The sequence below is a fragment of the Pinus tabuliformis genome, chromosome 9 (genome assembly GCF_031772625.1).
Source record: "Pinus tabuliformis cultivar Carrire ecotype Pingquan chromosome 9, CPIR1, whole genome shotgun sequence".
NCBI lineage: Eukaryota > Viridiplantae > Streptophyta > Pinopsida > Pinales > Pinaceae > Pinus > Pinus tabuliformis.
The window spans coordinates 976,374,248-976,384,111 of NC_142307.1; the positions used below are offsets into that span (position 1 = coordinate 976,374,248).

Sequence of the window (9,864 nt, forward strand, 5' to 3'; positions counted from 1 at the left end):
AAGTTGTACCAATTAATCTGACACGCTATGTTTGACATGCTATGTTTGTTTTAAGGGGTTGGATTTTCACATTTATCAGTTGGGAATAGATTATTTTGATTAATGTTGGGATTATTAAAAATAATAATAATAGAGTTGTTTTTAGTGATATTTTTTTTGAAGTTTTTCAGGTTGGTTTTTTAGGTTTAATTTCTCTAAAATTGACAAAAATTTATTAAAATCACAAGTTTGATAGGTAACTCTTATACAATCTAAGTACCTACACTCAAAAGTCCAAAAATTCTCATTAAAAACAACTACAATATTAATTTGAAAATTTAATAATACCTAAAATTTACTGATACCTACTGATTTTAATGTAACAAAAAACCTAACCTAAAATAATAAACTTCTATACCATTGCCATATTCAAACTAGTTACAGTAACAAGCTAGTGCGGGTTAACTTTAGAAGATTAACGACTAAGGTTGTCAAAACCTGTTGAACTTCTTGCTTGACTTAGTTTTGCCATAGAGGTGAAATTAATACCTAAAATCATTACTGCCTTCGGGCTATAAGGTTGTCAGAGCCGGTTGAACTTCTTGCTTGACTTAGTTTACCATAGAGGAGAAATTAATACCCAAAATCATTACTGGCTTCGTGCGATGAGATTCATGAGATGATTTTGATATATTTATATTTAGTTTAGATTGACCAAGCTTGATTAAGCTTGTCATAATCAGTTGAAATTTTTGTTTGATTAAATTTGCCATTTAAATCAAATTAACACCTAAATTCATTACTCGCTTTAGGCGATGAGAATTATGAGACGATCCCATGTATTTATGTTATCAAGTTGTATGCTTATTGATAAATATTTTTTAGTGTAAAATTATTTTGCGGATATGATCACAGTTGAAAAACTAAAAGGTGGGTTAATTTTGTTTGAATGATTTTGCCATTTAAATCAAACTAATACCTAAATTCATTACTGGCTTCAGGCGATGAGAATCATGAGACGATCCCATGTATTTATGTTATCAAGTTGTACGCTTATTGATAAATATTTTTTATTGCAAAATTATTTTGTGGATATGATCACAGTTTGAAAAACTACAAGGTGGGTTAATTTTGTTTGAATGATTGATGTTAAATTTTTTAATATTCTATAAATTTTATGAATAATGATGTTAAATGGTATTACCTAAATTTCCAAAATAGTTTGAAATCTACATATAAAAATGAGATAAATATAATATAATGTAAAATTATTTTGTTAATATGATCACAGTTGAAAAATTAAAAGGTGGATTAATTTTTTTTGAATAATTGATGTTAAATTTTTTAATATTTACGCCGTAAGGCGTTCCCTCTGAAATAAACTTTTCTCTCTGCCTACGTGTCACTACTTTGCACCATTAGATGATAAGTTAGACGATTGAGAATAGCTAAACCGTTGGATGATTAGAAAATAGTTATGAATTCGTTGGAACCTATTATTCGATTTACATTGGTAAAATCCCTGATTTGCGCCGTCGATTTCTTCCACAGCCGGAGCAGGGGTGTGTGTCACCAAGATTTGAAGCCAGAGAACCTATTATTAGACGAAAATGGCTATATTAAAATCACCAACGGAGCCAAGGCCGACATCTGGTCGTGCGGAGGCATATTGTTCGTGCTCCTGGTGGGCTACCTGTCGTTCCAGGATTTGAATCTGACAGTGATGTATAAGAAAATCTACCAGGGATTTCAAATGCATGCCCTGGTTTTTCCTCTGAATTTCGGCGTCTGGTTATTCGGCTGCTGGACCCTAACCCTCTCTAAAGAGGATCACCGTTTCGCAGCTCATGGAGGTTTCTTGGTTCTGCTGGGGCTTCAAGCGTACGTAGGCCGACAATTATCTCTGGATTCCCCAAGAAGCAAGAAACATTTGCTCGCATCTTAGGGTATTGTGAATAAAATGATATCCAATCTCCAAATGTCAGTCTTTGAATCACTCATGTATTCTGCATGGCTCCATCTTCCTTGCGAGGTTGACCAGAAAACTAGAATGGTTGTTCTAAATTTCTCCCCCTTGCATGCAGTTGTTCAGATTGAAGATCTTTCTTATTAATGAGACTCTACAAGTAGCTTTTACTCACATCTTTTTGATGTTACAATAAGTGCAAATGTTTGTGACAGAAGTAATGGAGCTCGTAGAGCTCACTCCTCTGGGAGATGCTCTTGTAGGGCTTTTTGGAGTGACAGGTCTTTCTACAGAGCAAAGGAAGAGACTTTCCATAGCAGTTGAACTAGTTTCCAACCCTTCTATAATCATCATGGATGAGCCAACTTCAGGACTAGATGCCCATGCTGCAGCAATTGTTATGCGTATTGTTCGCAACACAGTCAATGTAGGTCGAACTGTTGTTTGTACCATCCATCAGCCCAACATTGATATCTTTGAAGCTTTTGATGAGGTGAATTCAAACACTTTCATGATCAATCTATGCAATGTGAAACAAAAGGCCTACTCTATGTTTCTTTGCTTGGATTAACAACAAATGAAGGGTTGCAAATGGCTCGAACAAGTCAGGGAATAATTGCTAAATTTTAAGATTTATTGGTTTGCTAAACTACAACTCTTTATATAATCATAAAAATTATTTCCTTCAATTTTGTCCGATTCTTGGTTGTTTGGCCAGGTCGTTCCAGAAATACCACAGATTAGGGAAGGACACGAAGGACACAATCCAGCGACATGGGCGCCAGAAGTGAGTTCCATAGCTGTTGAGGAAAAACTTGGTGTAGAGTTTGCTGAGATCTACAGAAAATTAGCACTCTATGAGTATGTCTAACACAATTGTAGGAATTTGTTTCAGAGCTTTGAGGTTTTTTTTTTTTATTGTGCATCTCTAATTTTGTTACCCTATCTTTAGCTACATAATTTCTCCCAAGAAACTGTAATTTTTTGAAAGCCCTATTTGACAGTTATGTTGTTCTGTTTTCAGATGTCTTCATTCCTAGAACTAATAGATATGAATCTAACAAATAGATGTGCTTTTGTTCGGTCCTTCCTAACCAATGATTAGATTCCATGATGTAGTATCGATTCTTATCTCCAGTAATAACAAGGTCGTATAATAAATAGAAGAGAAAGAAATTTAGTCTATATTATTTCCACCGAGGAGCAAATAGTGGGTAGGTGTTTGATCTCTCTGATCCCATTATGTAATCCAATAAAGTATAATAGAATGCTTCCGTGATGCAGCCTTGTGGTTTCTATGCTGGAAAGAAAGTCTATAGAGAAGTCAAGACTTTCTATGAGTATAGAATAGACTATTTCTTAATGCTCGATTCTTTCTCTTTCTTTCTCACTTGCCGTTGTTATTGTTATGGCTGCTGTAGTTAAACCTCTCTAGTTCTACTAAATAATCAAAATCAAATCATTGATTGGTGTCAGGTCATAAAAACAACATAGGCGGAGTCTTGGTGGAACATCCATCACTTTCAAATCCTAGGTTGCTCGAGAGAAGCACCTTGACCCTTGGAAGGGTTGTTTCTACTTCATGTATTGTTGACTTTGTGCACTTGAAACTTGTTCGGTATGCATAAAGTGACTCAGTATTCGAGAGTGTGATAGATTAGATGGAACTTACAATTTTGTTACATGGAAGCTCAGGCTTCAGATTCTTATGAAAGAGGCTGATCTTATGAGGGGAAGTGCTCAATGAGTTTCTACATGATACATATTTCACAGAAAATATATACATAAAAAAATTTCATTCCAGACTAACTTGGTCAGACTAACTTGTCTCTAAGGTGGATGAACTCAACAACGAGATGTTCAAATAGAAATGTTCCTCTACTTCATAAGCGATGAGAATGCTATCAAACATATTGATCAACTACAAACAAAAAACAGCAACACATAAATATAAATAAACTAAAATATCATAACAACAAAGGCAACTGATTCCAGCTGGGTTGCAATGCAAGATCTTCCATTGGCTCAGCTATACAGAGTAAGCAGGATGAGATTCTTTCCATGGCAGGGTAACCCAATTAGGTAATTTTCATAACCAGGTCTGAAAAGGCCACAATCAACTCCTCTTTGCTTCAATTTACCCCAATCAATTTTCCAACTGAGCCTTTCATCTAGCAGATTGTGAACAACATAATTGAGGAAACACTAAATATCCATTAAATTATGGTCATTGGAGCAATAACACCTACCCATGTTCGTTAGACCGGAGAGTGGGTAGGAGGGGAGAGGGATGGCAGGGGAGGCAACAATATTTGGAGGGATAGACGAGGATCTGGGAGAGAAGGGCATCACAACAACATCTCCCAGGGCATCACAGCAACACAAAGGAGGGAGAAGGTTGAGTCACAAGGGAGGATCATAAAAGTTGTAGACAGAATGAGGAAGGGTTGTGGAGGTTGGCAGGAAGAAGGCAGGGAGGGAGGTGGCAACCTTCAGCAACAAGAAGGATGGGGAGGGAGGGAGCTGGCAACCTTCAGCAACAAGAAGGATGCAAGCAACATTAAGGTTCATGGAGGGTGAAGAGGGCCCTCCTTGTAACAATCCCACCTCATAACATCCATGCAACATTAAGGATCGTGGACGGTGAAAGGGGTCCTCCTTATAACAATCCCAGCTCATAACACCCATTGCCAATTTAGAAGTGTCATTTGCAAGAAGCCTAATAAACATGGGATGATCATGCATTCTCTTAGGGTCACCCATACGTTGGCCATTACATATCTGCTTCCCTGTTTGATTCATGGCTGACATGAAAAAAGGTTACTTTGTTGATTATAAGAAGTATCAATTGCAAAAAATGCAATAATCATGGATGTGCTTGATGGTCATTTTTTATCCATCATATTTCCAAGGATAATCATGCCTTCTCCTAGGATCACACCTAGATTGACCATTACATCTGCTTTTCTATCTGGACGATGCTTGACATGAAAGGGGGGTTCTCTAGAGAGTGTTACTTTACTGAAACTTAAGTTTAAATGTAAATATAAAGTTTCCATACATCGGCCATTTTTTGCTAATATAAAATTTGCATGCATAAGCCATTTGTTGCTTTAGACGAATTACTTTGCTGTAATAAAATTTATTCAATATGAAAGTATTGCTTATAATTGTCAGTGCATCCCATTTATTTGAGCCTGTACCATTCTAGAATCCTTCTTTTCAGGCACTCCAATTTTAGTCGACCCTAATACCTATAATATTTTAGGAGAGAGTATTCTGAAGCATACTCACAAGTTTTGAAAACCTAAATGTAAGACAACAGTATATATTTTGAAAAAATAGTGGTAAAGGGAAGTTAATATAGAAATGAATTTTTGAGACCTTATGACACCTTACACACTTATTCAATTTTTTTATATAACATGAAGACCAGAATCAGAAGGCAATTTAAGTCAGGATTCACTGATCAAGATCAGGGTTCAGATTCAATTTTCATGTTACATACAGTTATCTTGTCAGGCAATGAATCCCATTGACATCTATCTTCTCAAGTAATGGATCCGGTTGAATTTCAGCAAGCCTAATAACATTGTTGAACTACTTAGAATTGCAGGGCCAGGACGGACTCAGTGGTAAGATAAAGTCAGAATTCTCACTGACATAAGAAATTCACTCCCATTTTTTTTAAAATAAATGGTTTACCAACAACTATTCATTTTAATATTTTTTTTCAAAATAGCCATTTTCTTACTATGTTCCAGAGACAGACCATTCATATTACGTCTCCTACCCCTAGATCAGTGCAAGCTTAAGGGACTATCACCACTTCTCAACGACCCTGGCAACATGCCCATTCCAGACCCCACACTAACAGCCTAAGTTACATGGTTCAGGTTCGAGTTTAAATTTTTTCAAGAGGTTTGGGTGAGGTTAGCCATAAGGTTCATCTATATAGTAAGAAATCAACATCAATAAACATAAAAAAATGCTATCATGGAACTTGGAAATTGAAAAGACAGATTACAAACTTGGGTTGCGACATGAGATTGTGAGTTTTGATCTACGAATTTGGTCAATGGCTATGAGGTTCAATGAAATTTGCCAAACCTCGAAAAATATTTTAGAGGTTGCCAAAATTTTGAACCTCAAGGTTGAAGTTCAACAAACCTTGTGACCTAGCTAACAGCCAGGGGAGTCCTCCCTGGCTTCCATGGTGGGAAAAATCATCCTGACAGCAGCACCATTTGCAGTCCAGATTATATAATAGTTCCTCTTCTAGACAGTTTTCTATCCAGAAATTCATTAGACCTTGGATGTTAGAAGAGTGGTTACTAGTAGAGTCTGATTTGCTCTCACTTTTTGTATTCCAGATTCTAGGCATATCTCCCCAATCTGTTTTTGGCTATCAGAGCCAGTTTATATCTTCGTTTAGGGGAGTATGTAATTTCGTCTCTTACTTTCTGCTTCTTGCTTGGTCTCCCACTCTGTATCGATACAGTGGTACAGAGCAGTCCCAATGACATACTTTTGTGGTCATTCGTTGGAAATTAATAAAAGTAGCTTATATTATCTCATCTTATCATCCATACCCCACTGCTACCTTTTTTTATATTATCATGCGCCAACCTATGCCAAACTTCACATAAGTGTTATGCATAGACATCACACATCTCCCTCCCTCTGGGCTGTAAAATGCACCTTATTTCTCTTGGTGCAATCATAACTAGGATTCTCCAACTGATTTCAAATTGGCTTGGGATATGTTCACCTCCGACATTTTTTAAATTGTTACCCTAAACTGGTCTGAAATTAAATTCATTTCTTCTTAAGTTTAATTGTCTATTTAAGTACATTGAAACAGAATCAAGCAATTAACAGCTCTGATCAATTGCCAGAAGCATTGATTATCAGATAAAAGCGTATTAGAAACCAGAAAAAATGTCAGGACGTCAGCTACAAAAACATACACTCTAAGCCTCTTTTCATCAAAGAACAGGATTTGGATATGGGTGAGAGGTAAGTTCATGGTGTCAGATTGTAGAATCAACTAAACAGATCAAATAACTAACGAAATAAAACACCCTCTTTCATCTCTACCTACTGACAACCATGAAACAAAAATATGTACCCTCCCATGAACAAACGCAAATGTCTAATGATACTACTCTGTCAATTGCTTTAAGGTAGCTATCTCCTCATGAGAAAATTGATCCTTTGAGAATTCCCTTAGAATTGATATTTATTATGAGAACAATTTATTTCTGCATAGTCTGAAAATGGTACGCATTTAACAGTATTCTTAAGAAATTGAACAGAAAAGGAATGAGAAGGCATTCAGGTATGCATATTAACAGTTTTCTTTAAAAAATGAGCAGAAAAGGAATGAAAAGGTAATTAGTTACCATTTTGGGGGGCATCTTGCAAATCCTCAGCGGTATTTGATGCCTCCAACTTTAATCTCTTTGACTGTCTGTCCACGCCCCTTTTTCCATCTTCACTTTCATCTTCATCATCTTCATCACTGCCCAGCTTCACAGGGGAAGCTGCAAGTTTTGACTTTTGTTTCAAACTGAACGCAAACTTCCCATTTGCAGGAGCGGGTGCAGGCTTAACTGTTGGTTTGAAACTAGTTGCCTTTTTAACAGTCAAGCTAGTCTTGAAGCTATTTGCAGATTCCAAAGAAACACCTGTCGTAACGCCTTGTGTGGAAGCTTGTTCTTTCTGTTGTTGCTGCTGGAGTTGCTTAAACCTTTCTAAGAACGACCCATCATTTACAAACAAACCTGAATTACTTTCTCCCTCCATCACCTCCGAATACACAATATTGTCTGAATGCAGATGGGCAAGCTGTCCAACTACTTTCTCACAAAATCTCTTGCATGTAGAAAAAATTCCTCCCAACTGATCAAAGCATGTGTCATGTAATAACTGACTGCATTACTTAAAGTAAAAGTCAGACAAGATTACAAGGAAAAGAGAAAAACAGAAACCTCACATGAATGTAGCCAAAAAAAAAAAGGGTTAGCGTAATCACGAAAGTGGGTTCCCCAGCCGATATGTCAAAACAAATTTCAGTCTGAGAAATTTGATTCATACTACATTTTTCCAATATTATCCACTCTCCAAATGTCAGTCTTTGAATCACTCCTGTATTCTGCATGGCTCCGTCTTCCTTGCGAGGTTGACGAGAAAACTAGAATGGTTGTTCTAAATTTCTCCCCCTTGCATCTAGTTCTTCAGATTGAAGGTCTTTCTTATTAATGAGACTCTACAAGCAGCTTTTACTCACATCTTTTTGATGTTACAATAAGTGCAGATGTTTGTGACAGAAGTAATGGAGCTCGTAGAGATCACTCCTCTGGGAGATGCTCTTGTAGGGCTTCTTGGAGTGACAGGTCTTTCTACAGAGCAAAGGAAGAGACTTTCCATAGCAGTTGAACTAGTTTCCAACCCTTCTATAATCTTCATGGATGAGCCAACTTCAGGACTAGATTCCCATGCTACAGCAATTGTTATGCGTATTGTTCGCAACACAGTCAATACAGGTCGAACTGTTGTTTGTACCATCCATCAGCCCAGCATTGATATCTTTGAAGATTTTGATGAGGTGAATTCAAACACTTTCATGATCAATCCATGCAATGTAAAACAAAAGGCCTACTCTATGTTTCTTTGCTTGGCTTAACAAAAAATGAAGGGTTGCAAAGGGCTTGAAGAAGTTAGGGAATAATTGCTAAATTTTAAGTTTTATTGGTTTGCTAAACTACAGCTCTTTTTATAATCATCAAACTTATTTCGTTCAATTTTGTCCGATTCTTGGTTGTTTGGCCAGGTCATTCCAGAAATACCATAGATTAGCGAAGGATACAATCCAGCGACATGGGTGTCGGAAGTGAGTTCCATAGCTGTTGAGGAAAAACTTGGTGTAGAGTTTGCTGAAATCTACAGAAAATTAGCACTCTATGAGTATGTCTAACATAATTGTAGGAATTTGCTTCAGAACTTTGAGCTTTTTTTATTGTGCATCTCTAATTTTGTTACCCTATCTTTAGTTACATAATTTCTCCCAAGAAACTGTAATTTTTTGAAAGCCCTATTTGACAGTTATGTTGTTCTGTTTTCATATGGAATCAAACCCTTATTCAAGAGCTAAGCACCCCTGCTCTTGGCTCTTAGAATTTGAGTTTTCCAACACAATATGCACGGTCCTTCAAGGTTCAGTTTGTGGCATGCCTTTGGAAGCAATAACTTCTCCCAAGAAACTATAATTTTTCTAAAGCCCTATTTGACAATTATGTTGTTCTGTTTTCAGATGGAATCAAGCCCTTATTGAAGAGCTAAGCACCCCTACTCCTGGCTAGCGGGATCTGAATTTTCCAACACAGTATGCATGGTCCTTCAAGGTTCAGTGCGTGGCATGCCTTTGGAAGCAACATTGGCCATATTGGAGGAATCCACACTATAATGTTGTGCGATTTTTCTTCACTACAGTCGTTACCCTATTGTTTGGGACCATCTTTTGGGACCTTGGAACAAAGAGGCTGGACACTCTCTTGACAGGCATAGCAGACTTATTTGCAAAACTGGCCCACTCACTTTGACATTTTATTTTCTCTATCATTGATTAGTTTATTGTCTATTACATATTTGACTCAACAGAGTGACTTAGCATATTGAGAAATCAAAGCCTTATATAGGTAATATATCAAGGCATTATATGGTATTTTCATTCACATTTTTTATTTGATCGCTTGAGCTTAGATCTGTACTACAAAAAAAACAATTTACCCATTGTCAATTTGGTCAACTGATTCAAACATTTCGATTTCTGGCACTTATGCAGATTCACATTCTTCCAAATGATAGCCTTTTCATTTGAAGACCTTGTTTGACTCTCTTTCTCTGGAAGAGCGAGC

General features: G+C 36.8%; 1 pseudogene; it reads left to right on the plus strand.

Annotated features, from left to right (window-relative positions):
• Positions 1–2,165: 2,165 nt before the first annotated feature.
• On the plus strand, positions 2,166–2,816 carry LOC149151991 (ABC transporter G family member 36 pseudogene; annotated as a pseudogene).
• Positions 2,817–9,864: the final 7,048 nt, after the last annotated feature.